Here is a 26,109-nt window from a genome sequence, read left to right on the forward strand (position 1 = left end):
GCAAACCCAACACAAAACATTTCATTTCTATTAAACATACTAAACCATTTCATTTTAACAAGGTCAAAATATTTTCTTCTGATTAAAAATAAGTAATTATTCTGACATTTCCAAATCAAAATTTAACAGAACTTTTCACTCATTAAAAAATTGAAATATTTTGATTTATTTTACCGATTCAGAAGAAACACAAATACAAAAAACTTCAATTACCAACTTTTCCATACCTGAAGTTCAAGGCATATTGTGCATATCTATTCTACTGTGTGCTACAGTGCACTGATGTCAGAGTGTTTCTCCCTTACGCCATTTCTACACAAGCCACTTTCTCCAAAGATGCTCTTCCAGACTCCAAATCATGTGACCTTATGCTAATGAGGTGCCAGGAATTTACATCCACACCTCATTAGCATATTTTGGGCCTTTTTTAGCAAGTGGCATGTGCAGACACGGCCTTGGTGGTACCTATCAGGTTGGGGCTAGTGCTGGAAAATGGGTTTTGTTATGTCTCACCAAAAGGACCACATAAAGGCCGTGTCTACAGTGCCCCGAACTTCGAAATGGCCATGCAAATGGCCATTTCGAAGTTTACTAATGAAGCGCTGAAATGCATATTCAGCACTTCATTAGCATGCGGGCGGCAGCGGCGCTTTGAAATTGACGCGCCTTGCCACCGCGCGGCGCGTCCAGCCGTGGCTCCTTTTCGAAAGGGCCCCGCCTACTTCGAAGTCCCCTTATTCCCATGAGCTCACGGGAATAAGGGGACTTCGAAGTAGGTGGCGTCCTTTCAAAAAGGAGCCCCGTCTGGATGCGCCGCGCGGCGGCAAGGCGCGTCAATTTCGAAGCGCCGCTGCCGCCCGCATGCTAATCAAGTGCTGAATATGCATTTCAGCGCTTCATTAGTAAACTTCGAAATGGCCATCTGCATGGCCATTTCAAAGTTTGGGGCAAGTGTAGACGTAGCCAAAGTGTGATAAACATTCTTTTCAGGCAACCTTCCCCAAGAGCCCCCCCAGAATTAAGCCACTTTGATAAAGAGTTGCCATAGCAGAAGTCCCAAAACAGTACTCCTTCCTGACAACGCAGAATGGGTCTGTCTCCCTGTAAGACACACCAGTCATATGGCTAGTGAGCACCAGTACTTTCTCCTCTTGACGTGAGGAGCACTATACAAGCTAACCAGATAGCCCACAACCAGTGTTCCCCGTAAGCTGAGCTCTTGGGCAGCCCCCAGAAGAGATTCAAATGCCACTCAGCTGATTAGCAGAGTGCCCGTACCCACACAGAGTGGGCAGCATGTGTTTCTATTTGTGATGCACATCTGCACGTGCCTTGGTGCACGTAATACAATTTATTCTGTTTGTGAATGCAAAAAATTAGAAGGAATGCTGCCCACAACTCCGTGATGTTTGTGTGTAGACTGAGGTATAGAGGGCACCAAACACCTTGCAGGGGACTAGGCATCCAGTGAGCCTCCTCAACCCAAATGTAAGGCATCCATAACTAATAGAAGACATTATTGAGGGCAAAAGGAACTCCCTTACAGATAAAATATAACTGGTATATATACACTAATGTATCCGTATGGTAAATGTTTGGAGAATACATATCTGCCAGCCAGCACTGAGTCTGGTGCATTGGACCACACTAAGAACATACTGCCATGGACTGGAAAAGCCTTAAGCAGTTTCCCACTGAGAAGACACTATATAATCACAGCACAAGTAGATGTTGACAAAGGTGGTTTAGGAGTCAGTCAAATCTCAATAAGCCAGCACTAGGTTGAAGAATAAACTAATTCCCCTTTTAGGATGCATGTTCTGGAGAGTGCTTCCCCCATAAATGCACTCCTGAGCCTTTAGAAGCACTTAGTGTCTTTCAGTGCCTCTGGCACCAAGGCGTATTTCTGATGCCCCCGCCTTGGCATCAGCAAACACCAACCTGCCTCTTGGTACCTGCATCCACTGATGAGGTGTTCAATACCCAGACCAAGGTAGATGACTCAGATGAAGGATACAATGCTGAGCCAAGCAGCAGGTCTTTCAGTTTGGCTGCCCTATCTTTTTTAGATTAGTGCTTAATGCCCTTAATGCCTCTTGTCACTGAGGTGAGCCTTCTTCCAAGACTTAAGGCAGCTGAGAAGAGTGTCACTATTCAGAGTGGCAGAGATTGCTCAAGGAGTGCAGAACATCTCTAGTACTGAGGCCACTATCCAAAGCGGATGCAGAACCACACAAAACAACAACAAACTACACAACACTTGGTATTTAGAGGACTAGCCTAAATATTTGCACAACCAAGTACAGGGAGCTCCAAGAACAATCACAGGCAGTAGGAAGGAATTAAGAGTATTCAGGAGCAGCTGTGCCCTTTATGCCTGCATGAGGCAGCAAAGGCCACTCAGGCCACTCAAAAGGGTAACACTAAAGGGAAACACTGACAACTGGCTAGTGCTACACTCACCCCTAATGCTGGCAGCTTGATACAAAAGAACAGTCTCAATTTCTGTTTCTCAGCAGACTAAAAGCTAAAATGTGAAAAGATACAAGCTGGATAGGATTGTTTTTGTTTTGTGCTTCCATGGTGGTGTACCTTGGCCAAGCATGGTTAATTAAGACATTGTCTTAAGACAGAGAGACAATATACAGGAAAGGACAGAGGCAACATAGGAAGGAAAGACAGACTAGACTAGTGGACTAGAAAGAAAAAGGGAAGATGTTAGTGAGCAAGCACACAGCTTCCTATCTTTCTCCACACTTTTGCACAGAAAAACTATGAAAGCTTCTGGGCTTAAGAGAGTATTTTGAAGACATTTGTTCAATGGGCAAAAAAGGAAAATGTGTCAAGTGCAAGTAGTGCAAGATGATGATGCAGAGCTTAGCTGTAAGAATCACAACATGAGGAAAGCTACATACTGGGAGAAAATTACGTGGGTGAAGATGTGGATATGGCAGAGAGGATCAACTAGTTAGTAACTTAAATACTTCACTTTCCAAATGCATCATTATTCAAGACTCTATGCCTTTTAATGTAAGTGTGATTTGACAAATAAAATTTCAAGCTGTTTGCTGTGTTGGATGGTGCTTTTAAAAGAAAAAGCTTAACTAATACTTTTGGTTTATTTGAACCATTCTAGGTTTAGAATCTCTCAAGTATACAATACAGAAAGCAGAAGAAAAATCTAGCATTGACACTTGCCCCGGGTGTCATTTTCTTTTTCTGTTTTCTTTTTTCTTTTTTATTACATAATACATGCCACTTATTTTGGAATATCATAGCCACAGACCATAATGGTAATGTTATAAATTTACTCCAAAATTACATGCACTGTAAGCACAATCAGTCTTAACTTTTTTGTTAACTTGATTTAGATCACAATCTAATTCACCAAAACAAAATAATTTAAAACAATTAATCCTGTTGTGGACCAAAGATTATCATCTAAATTTTTGTTGTTGTTGTTGGTTTTTGTTTCTCCCTCCTTCCCCTCTTAACTGGTGATTTAGTCCTCACCCCTTGTATGTTACTGGAAAAAGAGGTGATCACAAAAATACATCATTCAGAGTCAAGGCACTGAGTGGTCTTCACTAGAATACTGCTATTTCCAGATAAATGGTTTTTAAAACCAGGTTTGACAAAGTCTTGGATAGGATAATTTAGGTGGGATTGATTCTGCTTTGTGCAGGGGGTTGAACTAGATGACCTCAAGAGGCCTCTTCCAACCCTAATCTTCCATGATTCTGTATCTAGAATTTAAGGACAAACAGTAGTTCTTCAATTTTCTCTTTATAAAGAAAGGACATACCTACTAAAATTCTACAGTACATAAAAGAAAATCCTTCTAGAACTATTTACATAATATTCACAATACTGACAAGTCAGTGTTTATGGAGTCTTTTTACTTATGTAGAAATATTATAGTTATCACAAAAGATGGAACCTTAGCCAGCTTCCACATTTCAAAGATTAAATTGCTAAGGAAACAGACACATTCTCTAACATAACAGTTGCATGTACAAGGATAGTGAGGAGACAATAAGAGAAGAAAAGGGGTCTTTATTTCCAGTAGTTACGGGGGAGTGGAATAATCTCCCTGCCCATCTCACTAATTAAGTTAAGTGATTGTTCACACCAGATCCACCTTCAAAAGCACCTTTAAAAAGTTTTTAAAGGCAAGAAAAAAGGCAGTGAGAAAGTACAAGCCTACAGAAGTATTGTAGGCATCTGTATACTAGAGACAGTTAAGTAAAATTATTCTGTAAGTCACTTTAAAATGCCAAAAAAAACCCCTAAACACTGATTTCTGAGAGACCATTGTTGGGTATGCTGGGATTCACAGTGGCAGACCTGAGGCCAAATGCAGGACTACCCACCACAAGTCTATATGACAGATCAGAAGGGGAAAACAGATTTTTAATCTCTTTAATTGGGTTTGCAGTGGATGAAAGTTTAGGTTTAGAGCATAATTTTTCACTGCTGCTCACAAAACAACTCTAAGAGCGCCTCTACACAAGAGCAAACGGCTTTAAGCAAACGTCATCCATGGTTCCCCATAACCAGTTTTCACTTTTTTTCTTTTTTAAAGATTGTAAAAGGTAGACCAGACAAAACTTTTCAGTAACACTGTTCTATAACAGTGTTATACAACCACATGGTCCATGCCAGCAACTAAAAAACCTTGATAGAGAATGGATATCCTAAACTGTCACAGATACACATGCAACGGAATAGGAATACTTGCAGGCCAGAAATGTTTCTAGAAGTGGCACCCAGAGATCTGTATTTATCCTCTCACAGCAGCTTCCTTGTCAAACTCATTCCAACTGCCAGAATTGTAAACTTAACTTGGCATCTGAAATATAATCTGCGTTCTGGGCTTTTTTTTGTGTGTGTGTATTAAGTAGCAAGAGAGATTTTGCAATCAGACATTGTTTGACAATTATGTTGATATAAAAAGCAAGAAGATAACATAGGTACAACAGGATGCTCTCTTTTTACAGGAAGCAACTAACGTACACAGAAAATATATATGCCCTTTTATATAATGCTTTTTATAGATTTAGCTGAACAACAGTGTATAAAACAAAGTGTGATAATTTGTAAGAATCTGAAAAATCTTTTATATCAATGTCTTGAAAACAAAAAACTCTTGAAGGTTGTGGAATTGTTTTAAAACAATATTTAATGAAATAGCTTTTGAAAACCTGTTTAAGTTAAGTTACAGGAAGCTCATATAGGACAGACAAAACCTCTAATAAGAATATATACAACTATGCTACATTTTATAGCATGCAAAAGTTAACTTTGATTTAAAAAAAAAAAAACTTACATCTGTACAAATTAGTCATGCAAAAATCTATATAATCAAGATTAAGTTTATTGGAAGCAGTGCCAAAACACAATAAATCTACACTTAATACCATCTTTAATCATTTTTTGATAATATGGCACTAGTAGTACTTTACATAAACCATTAAAGTAATCGCTCTCTTGAGCACAGATTCCCTACTGCCACTACAAGCCATCCTTCACGTCTAGTTTTCATTTGTTTTGATTTCTGAGAAAACAAGTCAGTCTACTGACAAATGTTTATCTTTTCAAAATATTTTTGTATGCCATTGTTTCTTCTGTTTTAGAGGGCATTTTGTAGTAAATGTAAAGTTTATATGAATCCTCACGCATAAAATTACCTCAATTTTTGTGTGTATACACATACACACACTAGTTATGGAATCAGAAAAGAGGAGAATCTGGAAAGGGATATTTATTAAATATCCTTCAATTCAGAATAAGATATTAAATCTATTTTCAATATGCAACCTGAAACAATATCCCAAAAGTATTTATTCTAACATCAATTCCATAATAACTCACTGCACTGTGGAAAATATTGTACACACACACGCGCGAGTTTTGCCAATTGTTTCCCACAAACTGCAAGCAAATTTATAAGTCTAGTGTAGTGGAATTAGAATGAACACCACAAATCTTGTAATTTTAGAGTTAACAGCCTATTAAAAAGTTTCAAGCAGTAATTTTAAAACAAACGCTGTAAAAATCTGCTCTATCTTTTAAAATGCACATTCGTCAGTGTCCCTTTAAGTACATATAAAAAAATGTACTGACCGTATGTATATTTAATAAGTGGTCAATTCCAGTTCCACTGGAGGTAAAAAGATTAAGTTTCAAAAACAAACAGGGGAAGGAAGGAATAAACACTCCCTGGGGAGGGAAGGGAGGAATAAAACACTCTCTTCTCAGTGGCTCTCAGCTTCTTCTAGTCCATTAACCCCATTTTAAAAAACTAAGAAGTTTTGAGTTTTTTCCCCAACTAGTGAAGAAAGAGATGGTGGTCACAGCACCCCTGGAACTGTGCAACTTTCTGGATGAGAAGCAATGTTACCTTCAAGTAAAAATAAAAAGTCTATGAAATTGGCTTGCCATTTCAGAGAGTATCCCCAAAGTTTAAATGGCAAACAAACAACTAACACAAACCTGAATATATTACACTTAAAATCATTACCTATGACTGATGGAACAGTTCAGATTATATACTAGTACTAGCAAAATAAAAGAAAAACTGTGTTAATTAATGCACTCCTCTCTCATTCATATCAAATGTACATAAAGTGTGGAAAGGGTACTAAACTGCAAAAATATGACCCTCCCTACCTGGATGTTTTTCATCTTATGAGGGAAACTATGCTAAACTGATGCTTTGCTGTATTTATACCTTTACACATCTAGATTATTTCAAGTGAAGGTGTACCAGATTTCCATTCTTACTTGGCATCAATATAGGCTATTGAAATCTCATCTGCTTCTAATGTCATCTGTTTGGCATATCAATGACTGAATGCAATTCTGCAAAAGTGGTCTCTTAAAATTAAAACTATAGAACGTATATAAAAATTTGATATGTTGTCTATTTATTAATCAATCATTCCCAGCTATCATAATATAAACTACAATCATCCCTTATTATTTACTTTACACTGGACTACAACAAAAACACTCATTTTTTTCCATAAGCCAAAGGGCATTGCAGGAAAGTCGACATTCTCAAATGTCTAAACCCTATTTCAGCACTCAAACAAAAAAAAGTAAACCAAAAGAACCAAAACAAATAAATCACAACCAAATCTATTTTAAGGCAAATTAAAAGGAATCTAAACAGTTGAAGGATGTCAGAAAGACACCTTTGTACCCTACTTTGCACATCTATTGTGATTTAAACACACACACACACAGAAAAATCAAAAGATTTGGATAACCTTCAGAAGAACTTCTTTAGCCCTGACTCTGCTAAAATTTACATACTTACAATGTATAGTTGTATACATTGTCAACAGCCCTGGTGACTTAAATGGATTACTGAATAGGCCAGCTTCAGTGGGTTTTTATTTAGTTCTAACCCAGACCCTGTTTTATATGAATTTATGTTTTCAATTTTAAAATCCATTATCTATTTTCAAATTAACAGTTCTGTTTTTAAGTCTATTTTCTCTTTTTATCCTTACCTACTTTTCTATTTTTATAGAAAATACATGCAGTATAGAAAATAAGTTCCTTTTCCTATTTCCCCCCAAATTATCAATCTTTCAGCAGGCATGTTCTTTTGTAGTCATGTTCTCATACTCGTTAATGAGAAAGTGTATTGTAACTCCACAAGCATTAATATTAAATCAATCACAAGGTACTATGAATGGGTACGTAATCTGGAAGTAAAAAATTCACTACTAAAACTGCAGGACTACCAGCAGTTCATCATACAATTTAGCATATGCACTTTGACAAAGTTAAGAAGTGCATAACTAGAGAACACGTGATCTATGATGCAACTTAAGGACCTGATCCTGAAAAACATTACAAAACGTTCTCAACTGCATACAGTGTAAGTAGTCTATTCACTCTATTAGGACTACTCAGGGTGCATACACTCCTTAAGTCTTCACAAGATCAATGTCACAACGTGCCAGTTTGGATGCAAATGATCAAAAAAATTAAGAATGTCTTTTAGATTCCCCAATTCTGTGAGTAAAAACATAAAAAATTTAGCAAAATGAACATCCACAACATTAAAAACAGAAAAAGTCAAAGATTATAAAATGATCAATGGACAGCAGTAAAACATAAGAAATGTTCATTGGCCCTGCAAACAACTTTACTCATTACCGATTAATAGACAGCTACTGCAGGTTGAACCTTTCTAGTCAGGCACACTCAGGACTTGACCGGTGCCAAACGAGAAAATTTGCCAAACTAGAGAGATCTTGCAGCATTATCAATGCTTCTACTGCTTATTGGGCTCTTAGAAGACACTGAAGGGTATATTAGAGCTAAATAAAAGCATAGAACACAGAACCAGGACTGGTGGCTGTAAACAAACTTTATCGAACCACAGAAAACTTTACCACACTTGTGGCAAGTGGACATCTGCTTAACTAAAATCATGCCAGACCAGGGATGCTGCCGGACAAGAGAAGGTCATCCTGTATTCTTTCTAAAAGTTAAACTACATAATTTCAGATCATTATGATTCCACATGCATCCCTTAATAGCTAGAGTGATTATGAAGATGGGTCACCTTTTGAAACTCGTGTTAAACACAAGCTTGATTACAATCCAATTCTAAAACCAATACAAACTGCATAACCCTTACACAGATATCTGATTAAACTCCTAATATTCTCAAATTAGGTCACTCAAAACCCTCAATATTATAAAACAGTCTTTTTAAGCAAAGAAACATTATTCATTCGGTGTCAATTAGAGGGCACATCCCTTATTATAATGTTTATTAGTTGGAATAGAAGTGTTAATTTTCCTGTTTATAGATGTTAAATGGAATTCAAAATATAATGTAAAAGTCCACAATAAATATATATTGTACAATCACAGCACTGTTAGAGCAGAGCAATGACAACTAAAACTAGAAACAGGAAAAATGCAGTACTTAGTACATTTAGTTTCTTAAATATTTAACTTGAATGAAATCATTAACAATCCATTAGTGAAATGTTTCTATTCAACCTTCATGCATAAAATTTTTTGTTATTTTCCTGTAGTCACCATAATTTTGTACCCATGAGGTCGCATTTCTAATTAAAAACCATAAACCTGTTAAAAAGAAGAAAAATTAATCATTGACATCAATGTATTCTGACAAATTTGTAAATATGACCAAGTAAGTTTTAAAGCATAATTATTAGGGAATCTGTGCAAGAAAGGGTAGAGGGTAACTGCAAATCCTAGCTACTACCAATTTCTAATTCTTTAATGCTATAGAAAGCACATACACAACACTTTTCCCTAATAAGAGAATACACAAATGCCATTTTTCATCACTGAGTTGTCATGCAGTACTACATACAGAAATACTATGCCCTCAAGTTTTGCTGTCATTATATATAAGATTCTTTTCCAGGTTTACAAAACTTCTGGGTTTTGGCTTAAGCCAAAAGAACTGCCCACTAAAAGCTGAAAGTTTACTGATGGGTATGGTTACACTGACCTGAACCACCAACAGCAGCATGTAAATGGGCAGACACAAAAATGCAAATAGATGCTCATTTGCAAATTTGCCCACGGGCAGATGCTGCTGCCAGCATAAAAAAAGGGGTGTAAATGTGGTTCTGCCACAGAAACCCCTCCTTTGTCAGATGCCTCTTATGCCAGGAAAGCATCAGGTTTTCCTGGCGGAACCAAATTTACATAGCTTTTTTTGTACTGGTGGCAGCACCTGCTGGTGAATGAATATGCAAATGAGCAATTATTTGCATTTGAGACCACCCATTTGTATACTGCTGCCAGCAATTTGGGTCAGTGTAACTATAGCTATATATGTTAGTCAAAACAAAATGAAGAAAAACAGGGACTTTTGTACCACTGCTGAATTACTTCTTTCTCCCCATGGCCTCCATATGACAGCTTCTTGCTCTTCCCTCAATTGCAAAACTGAAGAGTGGTGCTGACATAGTAATTGTTGCCAAATCTTCAAAAATTATAAATAAAAGTAGACAAATGCTCTCTCCTGACACAATATGCTCCAAGTTTTGCTGCTTCATACACAACTCTCTTAGAAAAAGTACTGTAAGCAATACAGGTTGAACCTCTCTCGTATGGCATCCTTGTGACCTGACTGGTGCCAGATGAGAGAATTTGCTGCACCACGGGTCAATAGTTTAGCACATTACCAACGCTTTCACTGCTTACTGAGCTCTGAAACATTTAACAGTAAACTGTGCTGTTATCTATCTGTAAAAACACTGAGACCCAGGACTGGTGGCTGGAAACAAACTTTGTGGGACCATGGGAAATTTGGGCACACCCATGATAAGTGGTCATCCAGCTAACGAAAATCATGACGGATTACAAAATGTTGCCAGATGAGTGTTCCAAGTTAGAGAGATTCAATTTGTAGCTTATACATGTCAAACTAATTAAAAGGGAGTCTTAAAAAGAAACTATGTAGTTTTAATTTGCAAAAATAAACGTTCAATTCCAATTTTACGTATTATGCATTTTTCCAGCCAATCCAACTTTATAAATTAGCTGTTGAAGAAGTCCAAACTATAATTTTACAATGGGATTTTGTATTTCTGTCCCACTTGATATGAAAGAATTCTACAATAAATTATACTAACTTGTGGAGCAATTTTAGCTTGTGGCTGTGTTTCTACTCCACAGAATACAAAATCCTTGCCATTTCATCATGTAATAGTTGTGAAATTTAATAACCCTTTTAGCATGTTTGGAAGTATAGCATACATCCTGGAAAATGAACATGTAGTTGGTCATTGTGAGAGATAAGTGTAACCTTAGAATTCTGCCTATAGACAGGTATACTTCTGTTTACACTGCACGGTTGAAAAATCCTTCCCTCTTCACTATCCAAAATGGAACCATCTTATAACCTCATTAATTTAGGTCAGGGCGAGGAACCTGTGAACTATGAGCCAGACTGCCTGGATCAGACCCCAAAGCTCAGGGTTCCCCCTCCCCAGCATCCAGCCCATTCTGGGGTGAAAGGTGTGGAGCCATAAGCCTCACAAGCAGAGTCAGGGAAGCCAGGGACGGATCCAGACCACAGGCTCTGTCTGGTGAGGGAGGAAGTTTCTCTATGTTCTGCCTCTCCCTCCCTGCCCCCCAACCCCCCCCAGCAAAATTATACATATATGTAGCACTTTCGGAATGACAAGTCTGAAATCAACTAAAAAAACTAAACACCATGAAGAAATGCTTCACCCACTATTAAAGAGAAATATATCAGTTTAACTCTACAGACCAACACTACAATAATTTATGAAATGGCTAACACTCAATTACAACTGCAGGATGATCTTGTATATAAAAATCAAATTACCTACGACAGAAATTAGCTTGGAATATTTGGGTCAACACCAATAGTCTTGCAAAGTCGTAAGTACTTTGTTTAATATTAGTATCTCTTTCAAGAGCTGGTACCTCATAACAATAACTGTGAATACTAGCATGGGAAACTGGTTTAGCTGACTGGCTTTTTTATAGATCAAGTTACTACACAGCAAGCCACAGAGTACATCTATGGCGCATCAACCTTCCACACATTAACATCCTGTGTGCACAGAAAGCCCAGTTAGCCAACCAAAAATCCTGAACTATGACTTGACTGACTATGGTCTTAAGCCACGCTGAACTCCAGAACTTTCCACTATGCTACAACAGTGGACACAATACTGAACAGCAAGCTGTTGTGCTGTATTCACGCTCTGGCTTGCCCTGCAAGTGAGCACTTAGAGGAAATAATGCTTCCACATAAAGCACCAGTACAAGCTGAATTTCCCCCAGATCCTTTAAACAAATATTAATACAGGCACCAGCCTACTTATGAGTATTTAAATGTTCTCACCCTACGGAAATTGAAGGCATTGTGGTACAGACTGAACCTCTCTTGCCCAGAACTCACATCTGGCAACATCCAGCATGATTTTAGTTAATCAGATTCTGCTCATATTGAGTGTGGCCAAGTTTCCCATGGTCCCATAAGGTTTATTTACAGTCACAGCCCTGGCTCTCAGTGTTTATGTTATTATTTAGCTGTAATTTACCCCCAAATAGCTTCCAAGAGAACAGTAATAGTGGAAGTATTGGTAAAGCTGCTAGATAATACTGACCTCCTGTGGTCTGGCACTGATCAGGTTCCAAGGGCACCAGGACAGAGAGGTTCACCTTGTATTTACTTACACACACACACACACACACACACACACACACCCCTTAAATATGATAAAAAGAAAATGCACTTTCTTTAGGTATTTTCCTTTAAAAGAAGCGAGAAATCAGCTCTCCTCACAGCAACCTCACCCGTCTCTCCAAAACAGGGCTGGGCTATTTTGACAGAGTACTGTGTCCAATGAGGGTTATCCACAGCCTTTCACCGCTAGTAAATTCATTTTGAATGCAAACTAAAAACACTATTTTTAACTAGTTGCACAAATAATATTCCTAAAATAGAAAAAATAATGATTACAGCCATGCCTTTAAAAATACATTGATAAATGGAAAGTTTTTCCTGCTAACAGTTTTCACAGAATTTAAACTTTTATTTCAGAAACAATTTTTTCTACATCTCATGGTTGAAAGGCTTTGTCTACACTTCAAAGTTTAAGCACAGCTGCAATAGCACTTTAATGCAGCACTGTACTCATGACAAGGGCACAGAGAGAACACTCCCAGTGCTCTAGGTAAGCCACCTATACAAAGGAGAGTAGATAACAGTGTTGGGAGCACATCCCCAGCACTGTAGTAGCATGGTTTACACTGGTAATTTACTGCACTTGGGGGTGGGGGAGAGGAAAGTGTTTCACACCACTGAGCCAGAACATTGCACCACAGTAAAGTGGCAGCACAGACTTAGCCTCAGCCAAACAAAGTAACACAGTAGTGCCTCCATGAATCTACAGACGGTGTGGATACTGCTGCAGCTCATAACTCGTCAATCAGCAGCAGCGGTCTTAAGAAAAAACACACATCTCTGGTGAGTTTCACTATTGCTTTTCAGAACTGGAGCCAAAAACGAAGCTGCTGGAATCTCAATGTTTAAGCTGCTGCTGAGGAAAGCCATGGGAATCAGCAAAGGAATACACATCAGTTATCAACAGAGGAAGAAAAGGCAATATGACAAAATTACAGGGAAGTGGCGAACAGCAGACCTCTCTGTCCTTCCTTCTCCCTTTGCAGAGGCCAGGAGATGGTGGGAGAGATGTAGAGTGGTGTGCCCATCCCTCAGCCAACTACACAGAGCTAAGAGGAGACTTTTGGGGGGAATTAAGGAGAAAAAAGGGACAGTATGTTCCTTATGGTGCAGCAGCCTTTAAAATGCTAGAGTTTCAAATTTATCAGACACCCACTAACTAGAGATCAATAGAAGAAACCATGCAGAAGGTAGATGGACTTTGTCTCTCTTTTACAGAGACCAAGAGGAGGAAGATTTGAAAGATTTTAATCACTCAAAGAACTGGAATATGCCTTTCACCTCTGGGTAAATGATTCAAGTACAGGTGAAAGATGCAGTGTCCAAATGTTTACTATCTTAAGGCTGTTCACTGGTCTATATAAAATTATTTGCATATTTTAGTCTTGATGTTAGTGGGCAAGAGTTCCTTCAATTTCCACTCCTAGGGTGCGTCTCCACTAGCCACTAGCCAGCTACTTCAAAGTAGCTGGAACATCATCGAAATAGTACGCATCGCGTCTATACGCGCCGTGAGCTATTTTGATGTTAAAATCGACGTTAGGTGGCAAGACATCAAAATCGCTATTCCTATCCGTAGATGGGAACAGAGCCCTACTCTGATGTTCAACATCGAAGTAGGCGTGTGTAGATGATCCCCATCCCGCTACATCAAAATAGTGGGGTAGTGCACGGCGCCCATCAGCTGAAGGGTTGAGACACACACTGCACAGCCCCTGCGGGGCTCTATGGTCACCGCATACAGCAGCCCTTAGCCCAGGGCTTCTGGCTGCTGCAGCTGGAGGTCTGCAACTGGTTGTCGGCTCTGTGGATCTCGTGCTGTGCAGGGCCAAGTGTGTCTGGGAGGGGCCATTTAAGGGGGCAGCTTGGGGCTTTCCTGGCCCCTTATTTCGACAGGGAGCGCGCGCGCGCGTGTGTGTGTGTGTGTGTAAGTACGTACACGTACACACGCTCTGCATTTCCTTCTGGGGTGGCTCCTTTCGATGTTCTCCATCGCTACTTTGACGTTGAACGTCAATGGCACCAGCCCTGGAGGATATGTAGACAATACGTCTTGAAGTAGCCTATTTCGATGTTCTTATGTCGAAATAAGCTACTTCGATGTAGTGTGCTAGTACAGACGTAGCCCCACTGAAAAATATGTTCTGCACAACAGGTCTCCTTGTTACAAGTCTCAGCAAAGAAAATAAGGAACAGTTATGAACACTGAAACACCCTCTACTTAAGACAGACTACTGGGATAACAAAATTTGAAATATGACTGCTTTTATCAGACAGAAGATTTCAGTCTTCAGAACAATAAAAAGAACATTTTTAGAAGCACTACAATCACCAAGTTATCTAAATCTTATTTTGTAGTAAGTTATGTCTACAATCCAAATATAAGATGTATTGGCGTAATACTTCCTACACAGTAATGACAGGCTAAGAGTGCTTAAAAGCCACTGCAACTATCAGAACTTTAATGACACTTCCCAGACAAAAGTCACAGATTCATAGATTAGGGTTGTAAGAAACCTCAAGAGGTCATCTAGTCCAAACCCCCTGCTCAAAGCAGGACCAAACCCAATTAAATCATCCTAGTCAGTGCTTTGGTCATGCCACGTCTCGAAACCCTATACAGATGGTGAAATACTGTGAAAGGATCCTTGAGGGATCCACTCTAAAGCGATTAAAAACCTAGATTTTTCCTCCATTTTAAGCTCCTGACCCAAATTCTGAGGAAGAGAAAGCAACTGTGGCAGACCTAACCTGCCTATATGGCATTAAACCACTACTCGGGTATCACTGAAAAGAGGCCTGATTTCCCATCGCACATTAAGCAGCTATAATAGTGTGTCCTTCAGGGACACTACTCCCAGCCCAAATAAGAAGATGGAAATAAAAATGGAATCTAGATACATAAAGGGCAAAATTAAACAAACATTCAAATTTTCAAACTAACATGGGGGAAAAAAATCAGTATTTAGTTCACAACTTAAATCTCAACATATACAGCTATTTTATAGTGCAATTGATCCTCTAACACTAAAGATGAAATACCATACAAACTACATTACATGGACTCAGAAGATTAATCAAAGTTGTAATTCTAACCTGAATTATTAACTTTTCATAACACTGCCATTGGATCTATGTCAATGACCCATTGTACCCACACTGAGGACAGGTCTACTACAGGAAAACTATGCAACTCCAGCTTTGCTAATTATGCAGGTGGAGTCAATGCACCTTAATTCAGACTTCCATGCCGTCTCTGCTGTGGAAGATTGAACTCCACTGCAAATTCTCCTGTTCACTTCCCTTACTCCTACTGAGGGACAGGAGTACTAGCACCAACAACAGCACCTGTGAGTTTGACTTAGCACATCCCTACTGGGTGCACTAAATTGAACTCCAGAGGATCAAAAGCAGCAGTTTCAATCTTTCTGGAAACATAGACATACCGAGTCTCACAGAACAACCCATTAAAAAAACCCTAAGGGAAATCTTTAATTTTGGTGTTATTTTGGTCATTCCTCTGTGCCTTTAAACTGCTCAAAGAACAGAAGTACATATAAACAACTTCAAGTATTGTGTTATTTTAGATATTATTATTAGTCTGGCTGCTATAACACTGACATCAATGAGAAATATCAGCCTACCACAACAACTACAGTAAACCCTTTTGTAGCTGGCATTCTATCATACAAAACTCTCAAATAACTGACATTTTAACCAGAAGTAAATTTATGTTTCCATAAGTACAGTATAGTGAAAGTAAATACAAATAAATACAGTAAAAATGATATAAGTTTATGGTGTGCACTACTACTGTTGTTGGTAAATGAAGTATTCTGCATATATTTGTTCCTTAATATGTAATCTTGCATACCTAGCAATGTATAACATTAAAGAAAAACCTCTCTATTATCCAGAATATTTGAATATCTGGCACCCTCCCATGTGTGGAGGGCTGCCGGACACAAAAGTTTACTGTACTGATTTTAATGGCATTATACTAACATGGTTTCTACAAAAAAAATGAGATCAATATACAAAGTTGAAATTCAACAAATGCACACATCAGAATATTTCTATGTTTTAGCATCTGAAGCTTAGTTTGGAATTGATTGTTTATTTTAAATGTGTTAGATGCTAGTTTGACAAATAATTATAAAGTGTCCATTTGTTAAACTTGTATCATGAGCAAATGTATTACTCCATATAAAAACCGAGTTCCAAAACAGGTAAACAAATTACAGATGCTAGGTTTTGATTTTCAAACACCACATTATACCTCTTCTGAAAACTTCATTCAGTACCGACTCTCTGTTAGAATACAAACTTTAGCACTGAAGATGAAGTAGTACAAGGTGCTACCTGACCTAGGCTAGTCAACACTCCAGTAAATTGCAGACGATGAAATGACTAAAAATAGAAATGCAGATAACCGGTTTTGCTAAGCCGTTTGACTGTTACTCTGACAGAACAAGTACTCTGGCTGCCTCCTCCTCACGCAGGGAGCTGGCTATACTCGGCCGGTTATTTCAGTGCCAGGGCTATCAGTTACGTCCTAGCTGAGCATTGTTGTCTGCCCTATGGGCAGTCGGGCTCGGAGTTACCCAAGGAGAGCCGAGGGGCTCTGTTAGAAGCAGCTCGCCTCCGGGCTCAGCCCCGCGGCAGGCGCGAGTCCGCCGGGTCCCAGCCCCCAGCTCGGCTCGACTCTGCCCTGCACGCCCAGGTCTACACAGCGGCCTCCGAGGTCCGACCAGAAGCCGCACAGCGCGGACCCGCCTCCCCGCGGCCGCAGCGCCCGAACGTGGCAGCGCCGCGCCCGCCCCCCAGCTTCCTGCGGCCCCGGGCGAACCGCCCCGCCGCCCGACTCTCCCGGCCCCTGCGGGGAGCTCGGCTCGGCTGGCGGGGAGGCGCTAGGCTAGGCCCGGCAGCGTCCCCCGGGGCCGCCCAACTCCCCAGCAGCGGCCGCCACAAGTTTGCGGCGGGTCCCGGCCCGGCCCGGCCCCGCTCTCGCTCTCACCTCCAGCCGGGCGGCGCTGGCTCGTGGCGGGGCGGGGGCCCGGTGTTCTCCGGCCGAGGGGCGGGAGCGGAGCAGTAATGGCAGCGGCGGCGGCTGGGAGCGGGGTGGTTCCCAGGCGGGCTCCGCTCTTTGTCTCGGCGGCGGCGGCAGCGGTTGGCTGCGCGCCCTCCCCGGCCGCTGCGTCCTCGTGAGGGGCCGCGTCCCCCCTTCCTCGTCCTCCCCCGGGCCAGCCGGACGTGCCCCAGGCCCCGGCGCTCCTGCCGCTCCTCAGCCCGGCGGCGGCAGTGGCGGCCCCTCCCCCCGCCTGCTACACACCCCTCCCCTTCCCGTCCCTGCCTGCCGCGGGAGGGGAGGAGAGGAGAGGGGCGGGCCCCTGCGCTTCCCCTGGCTCCGGCCGGGAGCTGCGCTCGTTCGGGGGGGGGGGCTCCCCCTCACTCTCCCCTGCCCGCAGAGTTGGGGGGCGGGGGGAGAGCGCGGGGCCGCTGCCGGAGGCGGAACTGGTAAGGGTGTAGGACGGCCGGGATCGGGCCCACAGCCGCACACCTGAGTGCGGGGTCGGGGCTGTGCTGCCCGTGGGGGGGTGGGGCGGTGCTGGGGGGCGGACACACCCCGCCCCTCCTCAGGGGAGCCGCGCCGGTTTCTCTGTCTGTAAACTAACCCCCGGCGCCGAGCGACCGCGGGAGCCGCCGTGCGAGGGGCAAAGATGGAGCCGCACAAAGCCGAGCGCCCCCACCCCACGCACCCGCACCCAGTGAGAAACCCGCCCGCTCCTTCGCAGCCCGGGTGCGCCCTACGCTGGGCTCTGCCTCGCGCAGCCTGGGTGGGGGATGGGAGCGGCCCTTCCCAACCGCGCGCGCGCTCGCTGCCGCGGGGCGGGGAACAAAGGGCTGGACCGGGACGGCTGCTAAAAATAGAAAGCGGCCCGAGCCTGTCCCCCAGCGCCACCCCGGGGACGGGAACTTTCAGGAATAGCCTCACAGCGGCTCCCCCAGCGGATTGGCCAGCGCCGTGAGGTCACTGGCACAAGCTCTGCCTCTTGCGCGCCGGGCGGGAAGGGAGGGGATCCACCGGCCCGGAGAGCTGCTCCCTCGTGGAAAGGGGGGAGGGGGACGTGCCGCCTCCGTGCAAGAAATTGAATGCAACCGCGCCGCCGTTCGTGCACGAGCACAGCTGTGCCTGGAAGTGCACAACGATGGGAAATGCGAAGTTCCAAATCCTCAGAACTTCAGCGTGCCCGTGTGCCAGAGCTGAGCTTTAGGGTTATGTGGGCATGCTACAGGAATCACACTTGAAAGCAGGATTAGTGTGAGAACATTAGCATTGCCCCTTCCCACGAGAAACCCATTTTTTCCAATCTCTGGCTTTTTTGCCCTTGTAACTGCTCATCTTTGGCATTTGTTAACAGATTTTTCTATTTCATTTACTTAGGTGAGCTTCTCCTCCCTCCCACAAACAAAACATGGGCAAAACCTGAAATCTTCTGAAATCACTGAAACGTGTTCCTCTGTCCCACAAAAGCTCATCCATCACCCGATAAATTATTTTGTTAGTCTTTCAAGTGCTACATGATGGCTGGCTTGTGTTGATAGCATATAGACTAACCTGGCTATCTCTCCGTCACTGTTTTCCACTAAAGACATTCTGCTGCATAAGTGTGCAACACACCATCCTAGTATGATTGCATCTCTAGTGAAGCGCTCACGCCAGATACACCTTAAGTGAGTCAAGAAACCATTTTGCCAATACCTGTGCTGATTGGAGGTTCAGTGACATGCTCTCACTCAGCCCTATTGAAGTCAGTGGGGTTCCACCCAGGAAAGGGGATTGGCAGGATGTAGCTCCTAATTGTTTGACACTTAATAATTATATATATATTGTAATGAAGCAAATGTCATTAAAATGATGGGTGTTTTCTAATGTTTTTAGTAAAGCAATGTTGGGGTTTCAATATTGTTTGGAGAAAGTTTTTAAACCAATAACGTTATAAACTCTCAAATTAAACACTTTCTATTGTGGAAACACTTTCTATTGTTAGTCTTATATTTTTTAAATGTTTATCTAAAAAAGAAGGCTAAATCTTAAATGTGTGTGCTGCAGCTTATTGTGAAAGTTTCTACCCATTGCTCAGTTCAGCATTTTTAAAAGTTAATAATTAGGACTGTTTCACTACTGACATGGGGGCAGAACTGATCTGTTGTTACATGAGAGGCAACATGGCCTAATACAGACCTTTTTAGGGATCTCCATTCTCAAAATACCAGCAAATCAAATTCCCATCATATGCAGGAACAACGGGGCTATTTTGTGGGGGTAAGCATTAATTGGAGGGGGCTGGAGCTGCTGGAGGGATCTTGTAGGGGAGATTGGCCCTATCAGAGGGAGGGTAAGGTTTGACAATGCCCAGGTTCTGTGGGTTAGGGCTGCTGCTGGGTAGGTGCTGTTGTGTTCTTGTCTCACGCTCTCCTCATTTCCCTTACAGCTGAGTAACGTGGGGTGAGAGAGATGGGAAAAATTCAGTGTTAGTTTTAGAAGTGGGCTAGTCAGAGATGGAAGGAAAGTAAATGAACTGTGTCTTTTACCTTCTCAAATAATACCTGGGTCCTAGTTGTCTCCTCTTGCCTCCCCTCTACCCTTTCACTCACCATGCAGGTGGTGCAACTGTTGCAGTCTGCTCTGCTGCTGCTCTGAGTTATGTCCTCCCAGCCCACTAAGACCTGCTGCTTTATGGATGGTATGGAGAGGCCACCTCCTGTTGCCACGCAGAAGCAGGGATAAGAGGGCCAGGAGGGTCCCTAGGCCCAGATAAAGTCACTGGGGCTCTGTGCAGTGGAAGAACCTGACCTTGTTGAGTAACTTGCAGGACTGAAGGCTTAGCAAATGAAAACCAAGTTACCAAAAAGTCATTTTGCAACGATGCAATAGTACTCCAATGGATGCTACAATGACTTAATAACTACATAATTTTAACTAAATTTACATCTTGCTGTGAGGAAAAAGGGTGTGTGCTTACCAAAACTGGCTGTCTGTCTCTTGCCAGTCTTTTTTTTTGGGGGGTTTTGAGGCAGTAATATATAACCCTGTCCTTTCACAGGCAGCTCCAAACTAAATTCATGGTATAATGAAAAACCTGCACAGGTTCTTCCCTAATCAGGAAAAACAAAACAAAACAAAAAAGCAGTAGAGGGATCTTAGTGCTGATTCACCATATAAGGGCTTTCAGCTTCTGAAACTGGCCAATTTTTCAAAATTCTTACTTTTCCCAGGATCCTTCTGCTTTACTAAACTAAATTATTTTCCTGTTTAAAGTAGGTCTCATCATTATTCCCAAAATCTGTGGCTAATTCCATTTTACATATATTAGTTTCTTCCTTTATTCTACTCATTTCTATGCTTAATAAACTTTCTGAGTACCTCAGGCCTAATTTGACCCCGATGTAACTCCAAAGAAGTCAACTGGAAGAGATATTTGGCTACTTGTTACTTTCAACATGGCTCTGTCTACAGTTCTAAACAAACCAGAAAAAAGATAAAGACCCTTTTCTTACCTGACCAGATTCTCCACCCTCACAATGGAATTTGATTAGCCCAGCTGCCTGCCTTGTTAAGCGTCAGCTTCCTAGTCTGAGACAATGCTTACAGTTCCAGGAAATGGAACAGAATATTGAGTAGTTATCCTTTAGACCAAAGATGGTCTAGGACAGCATTCCTTCTTAGGGACTGATCCTGCACACGCTTGCTATTACAATGGGATCTCATGGGTAAGGCCTTTTATTTTATCAGTACAAAATATAGTACAAGTATAATTAGAGAGAGAGAGGTACTTTCAGCAGTAGTTGAGGCTGAAGCTAAGCTGCCTTTTATAAATTCAATTTTGACCCTTCCCACTGCATCCAATCCTTCACATTATTATTTTGAGCATGGCCACGTGTTAGGTATGTACAGAGGAACATCATAACTCCATGAAGGACTACACCATTGACATTAAACTACATAGTTCAGGTTTGCAGTACACCAAATGAGGGTTCAGAGTGGAATAGATGTCTTTATTTAAAAATACAATTTTAAAAAGCACATTTCGTTCATATGATTTATGGAGGAAAAGTGTTTTAAGGAGGGACTGGAATTCATACATTGTCTAAATGCAAAGGACTAAATTATGATTCTGAAGCTTAGAATTACTTAATATATTTAATTCTATTAATGAATTATTTAAAGCAGGTTTTCCAGACTCAGGGTGGTTATCAACCAAAAAAGGGTTGAGGACGGGGGAGTGTGGCATGAGAAAAAATTTAAACTTTAGTTTATGAAATCAGTAAATGTAAACTGATTTTTCTTGGGCTGTCTCTGAAGAAGAGGAATCTAGCTAGAATTGCAGAAGTTTGAAAGTTCTCTTCCTATTTCATCTCGATATGTTTCTTTTTTTATGGTGATAATGAAGCCTTTCAAATGCCTGTCTACTGAAAATATCTACAATTCAATGGTTCATGTTCCATTCACAAGGCAGGCTAAATGACTGTGTTTAATTGTATTTAAAGTGTTTCATCTTCTTGAAAATTGAAATTTGCTTTATGAAACATTATAAATAGCTGTTACTTCTGAAATAGCTATTGGTTAAAAATTTTGCCTGCTCACTGTTAAAATTAGAATTCAGTGTGGAAGGCAGTCAGCAGCTCAGGAAGTTTGAGAAACCTTTCTTAAAAGTAAAACTAGTACTCATGACAGGGAGCACATAGTATAGTGTGTAAAAAAACACTAAAAACATCTTTCACATGTATAAATGTGATTGAATCATAGAAATAATATAGGCAAAAAAGGCTGTTATGATGACTCTTAGCTTCTGATTATAGCTGTATAGTAAGAATAAAAAGAGAAACCCACAAGGCATAAAAAGCTCTATCTTCAACTTTGATAAAAGAAAGCCTGTTTGTAAATAGCCAATCTTTTGAGAAGAAACCTAGAGTTGCACAAACCTACATCCTTCCTGGACTACATGAAAACAGTTAAACCCATCTTGCAATTTGCACAATACAGTGATTTTTAATTTTCTTCATATTCTTTTTTCCTTTCACTTCTCTTTTCTCCTTCCCAGCCTTCACAGGTTTAGCTGTTTTCTATTTCATAGATAATGTAACTTATTGATCTTTATTGTTCTGTGCTAGTTTTCTCGCAAAAAACAGCACAGATGCTGTCCCTGCCACACAGAGATTCTACTATAAGATCTAAGTCATATTAATTTGTTTGTTTGATAATGGATAAGGCATGTCTACCACCTGAGAGAGCAGGATCTTTCCTAAGCTCTGCCACTAATTGCTTGTTTTGTCTTTGAGCCATTTACACCATGCTGCGTGAAAAATGACCAAATGCATGTTCCCCATAAGCCGATAGGAGGTTTGGGTATCTAATGCTAGAAGAAGTAATTTTTACCAGATGCCAAACTTTCTGCTCAGTTTTGAAATGCCTCCTGGACCAATTCACAGATGGACAACCAAAAATATTCTGTCTCCATTCTGTCTGGTTTTCAGTCTATTGGTCTCCTTGACAAAAAAAAAAATCATGTACAGGTTTCAAATAATAGCAGCCTTGTAAACAATTCACTATCCCTGACCTTCAGAACTGCCGCCTATATCAGCCCATTGTTATACACACAGCTATCTTTAAACTGTTGCAGTATAATTTCATAGACCAGAAGGACAGAAATAAACACCAGGCGCTTTGGATAGATTTCAGAGGAGTAACTTTAACTTGCCTAACCTACAAAAGAAACTCATTTTCAGAAAATGTAATTGTCAGTTAAGCAAACTAAAGTTTTCAAAGCATTTTCTTTTTTTCTCCAAAGAAAAATCTGGACCTTAGAAGAAATTGAAATGACATAATTCCTGCTTAATTCTTATGCTTAACATCCACTGACACAAAACGGAACTAAGTGGGCACTACATGGTTAGACCATATCTATAATACTTAGTTACTGCTGAGTCACTTAAGTATGCTTGCACAATGATTCTAATTCAGCCTGACAGTAACACAGCTGCTTTTCTCACTTGCTGCATGACTGTTGTATTTTCAATGACATTTACAAGAAACATTGTCTCTATGGAGAGTGTCCATAGAGCTGGAAATATTTCCAAATTCTCATATTCAATTAACCAAACAACCCAAGAATGCTAAAATTCTCTGAGTTAAATCCATCAAGTGATGGTATTTTGGTATGATAATTTATATCAGTATCTTTTTCAGACAGGTGCTAAAATTCAGTGTGTTTCTGTAAGCAAAACACTCTTGACTTCTGGGCTTTAGAAATGTCAAGGCCCTTGACTCATTCCTTTATCGGCAGATGACAGCTCAGTGAAGTATGCCTTTTGAAACTTGTTCAGAGCTCATAACTAATCTTTCCCATTGTTTCTGAATTCAAGCTGCTGTTGCTAAATAACGTGACTCAGACTGGCATAATATATTCTATGATCCTACATAGCACCTTTCTACCAAACACATTAGGATCCTTTTGCTTAACTTGGTGGTACTCAGCTCAGGTTCACAAGCTGAATTAGAGATCGATATTACCTGGAAGAGCCACAGTTGCATGAACTCATTGCTTTGTTTACTATTTTTATATATAATTCTCACAGCATAATGACTGACCAAACATTATTTATCAGCTACATTGATTAATAACATAGTAAGAGCATCCTGATTGATTTAATTATTAACCAGTTTAAAATCAACACTTTTTAATACATGCTTCAAAAAGCTACAGAGGACACATTAAAGAGCCACATGCTACTCTGGAGCCTCAGTCAGTATCATTGTGTTAACTATGAATATTCAAGAATCACACCTCCCAACATACCTCACAGATGAACCTCTAATTGTCTACTACACAATGGTTTAATTCAAGAAGTGAAGAATATAGTTTGCATTTGAAATTGCAGAAGGAAATGTAGATACACAGAATATGTAATATTTCTGATAGTTCTTTATTGAACTCTAAGTTCTTCACAGATCACAGCAGATACATGGTCTTTACCACAGAGAGATTTTACATTAATACTTTTAGATCTTAAATTAATTATTTATACTTCCTGGAGTAGGCAAAACTGGAATTTGCTCAGCCTGCCAAGCTCACATCCCAGAAGAACAGTTCTGTGGTAAGTTCTTTACCCATAACAGTAGAACACAGGTTGTACTTCCCTACTCCAACATGCTTGGAAACTGAGTGGTTCCAAACATGGGGATTTGCTTTACTAGGGAGATCAGGCCCCCAGGCTGAGTGGAGAGGGGGCACTCGTGCAGGGCTCCCCTGAGGGGCTGGTGGGCTCCCCCTGTTGGGGTCCCCATGACTGCAAGGCTGCTGGTGGGGCTCCAAGCTCCAGCTGGCTCCCCACTGTGGGGCTCCTGGGCTCCCCCTGCCTTGCTGGATCCTCACCGCTGCGGGGCTGCTGGTGGGGCTCTGTGACCCAGCTAGGCTCCGCACTGGATCCTCCCACAGGGCTTCCGACAAGTGGGGCTCCCCAACCCCAGCTGGGCTCCCAATAGCGTGGTTCCCTGACCTGGCTCCCTGCCCCAGGGCTGCCCTGGGGCTTCCCAGAGTGCAATGCCAATGGGGCTCCCTGCCACCAGCCGGGCTCTGCTCTGCACCACACAGATGGAGCTCTCTGGTCCAGCGGCTCTCTGGTCCATCAACATGCATGGTCCTGCCAGACAAGGTATGTTGCTAGATGAGAGAGTTTCAACCTGTACAACAGGTCTCTTAGAGTAATTTAAGGAGGTCAATGACAATTTGACTGTGTAAGGTGCCCTCAACTGACTTCCAGACCACTCATTAATAAAGCTGAATTATTTTTTAAGCCGTGGTACAGGCTTCACGAGGGACTTAACCAGGAGAGCAGCTGCACAGGAGTACTTATGCAGCCTCTACATGCCACTGAAAGGATTTCTGCCCTGGCCTGTGACAGGTTGTTGTGAAAAGCCATAATGAGAAGGGGCTGGAGAGGAACCATATATCCACACTGTTATGGATCCAGTGGCCCCAGGATCCTGTGTAAATGGTATAGAGGGACCACTACTCTAGCCCATACATTTACATAGCAGCTTGGGGTGGTGACAAAGGGCTGCACAATAACTCTGGGCTGGATTTCATCTCAATTGCTTTGCATGAACTATATTTTTAGAAGGTACTAATATTCAGCTCTGTGTATCACTGGAAGAAGGGAGGCATAGCTGAGTGGCTTGAGCAATAGCCTGCTAAACCTAGGGTTGCAAGCTCAATCCTTGAGGGGGCTGTTTAGGGATCTGAAGCAAATAGATGTAAACAAAAAAGCAGTGGTGCTTGGCCTTGCCCAAAGGATAGGGGAATGGACTCAATGACCTCCTGAGGTCCTTTCCAGCTCTATGAGATGTGTACCTATTCCCCACAGGGAGTAGACATCCAACATAAGTATCTATGGTTGCTATTAATTGATAATCCACAAACTAAGAAGGGAGCATAGGCTTCTTTATCCACTTTCACAACTCCCATACAAGAATTAATGACCAATGTTCCCTCTATTTTTTCCATCCATGTGCAGAATAAATTTTTATGTGCACCAATGGATGTTCAGATGTGCATCACCAGTAGAAACACATGCATCTAGCTCTGGGCATTCTGCTAATCATCTGGGCATCATTTGAATCTCTTCTGGGTGGCAACCCAAACATTCAGCACAAGGGAGGACTGGTAATGACTAATGGAAATGGCCTTTGTCTACATTTTCTTGAGACACAGCATTGCCAACTCACAAATTTATCAAGCAGCTCATGTTTGATAAATTGTGTATAGAATGAGCCCCTGAAGTTATGTGATGATATGACAAACACCATTTTC

The 26,109-nt window shown here is 41.4% G+C and overlaps 1 protein-coding gene across 2 annotated transcripts in view; it reads right to left on the minus strand.

The window, feature by feature from the left end:
• The window catches only part of NCK2 (NCK adaptor protein 2), a 165,738-nt gene extending 148,250 nt beyond the window's left edge, over positions 1-17,488 (minus strand). The window contains exon 1 of one of the 2 annotated variants that reach the window (XM_074983257.1): positions 17,253-17,488. The gene's annotated coding sequence lies outside the window, so the exon portion shown is untranslated. The remainder of the gene's footprint in view (positions 1-17,252) is intronic. The other variant, XM_074983256.1, reaches the window with a different exon arrangement.
• Positions 17,489-26,109: the final 8,621 nt, after the last annotated feature.

Source organism: Carettochelys insculpta, chromosome 1, assembly GCF_033958435.1.
Source record: "Carettochelys insculpta isolate YL-2023 chromosome 1, ASM3395843v1, whole genome shotgun sequence".
In the NCBI taxonomy this organism is placed as follows: domain Eukaryota; kingdom Metazoa; phylum Chordata; order Testudines; family Carettochelyidae; genus Carettochelys; species Carettochelys insculpta.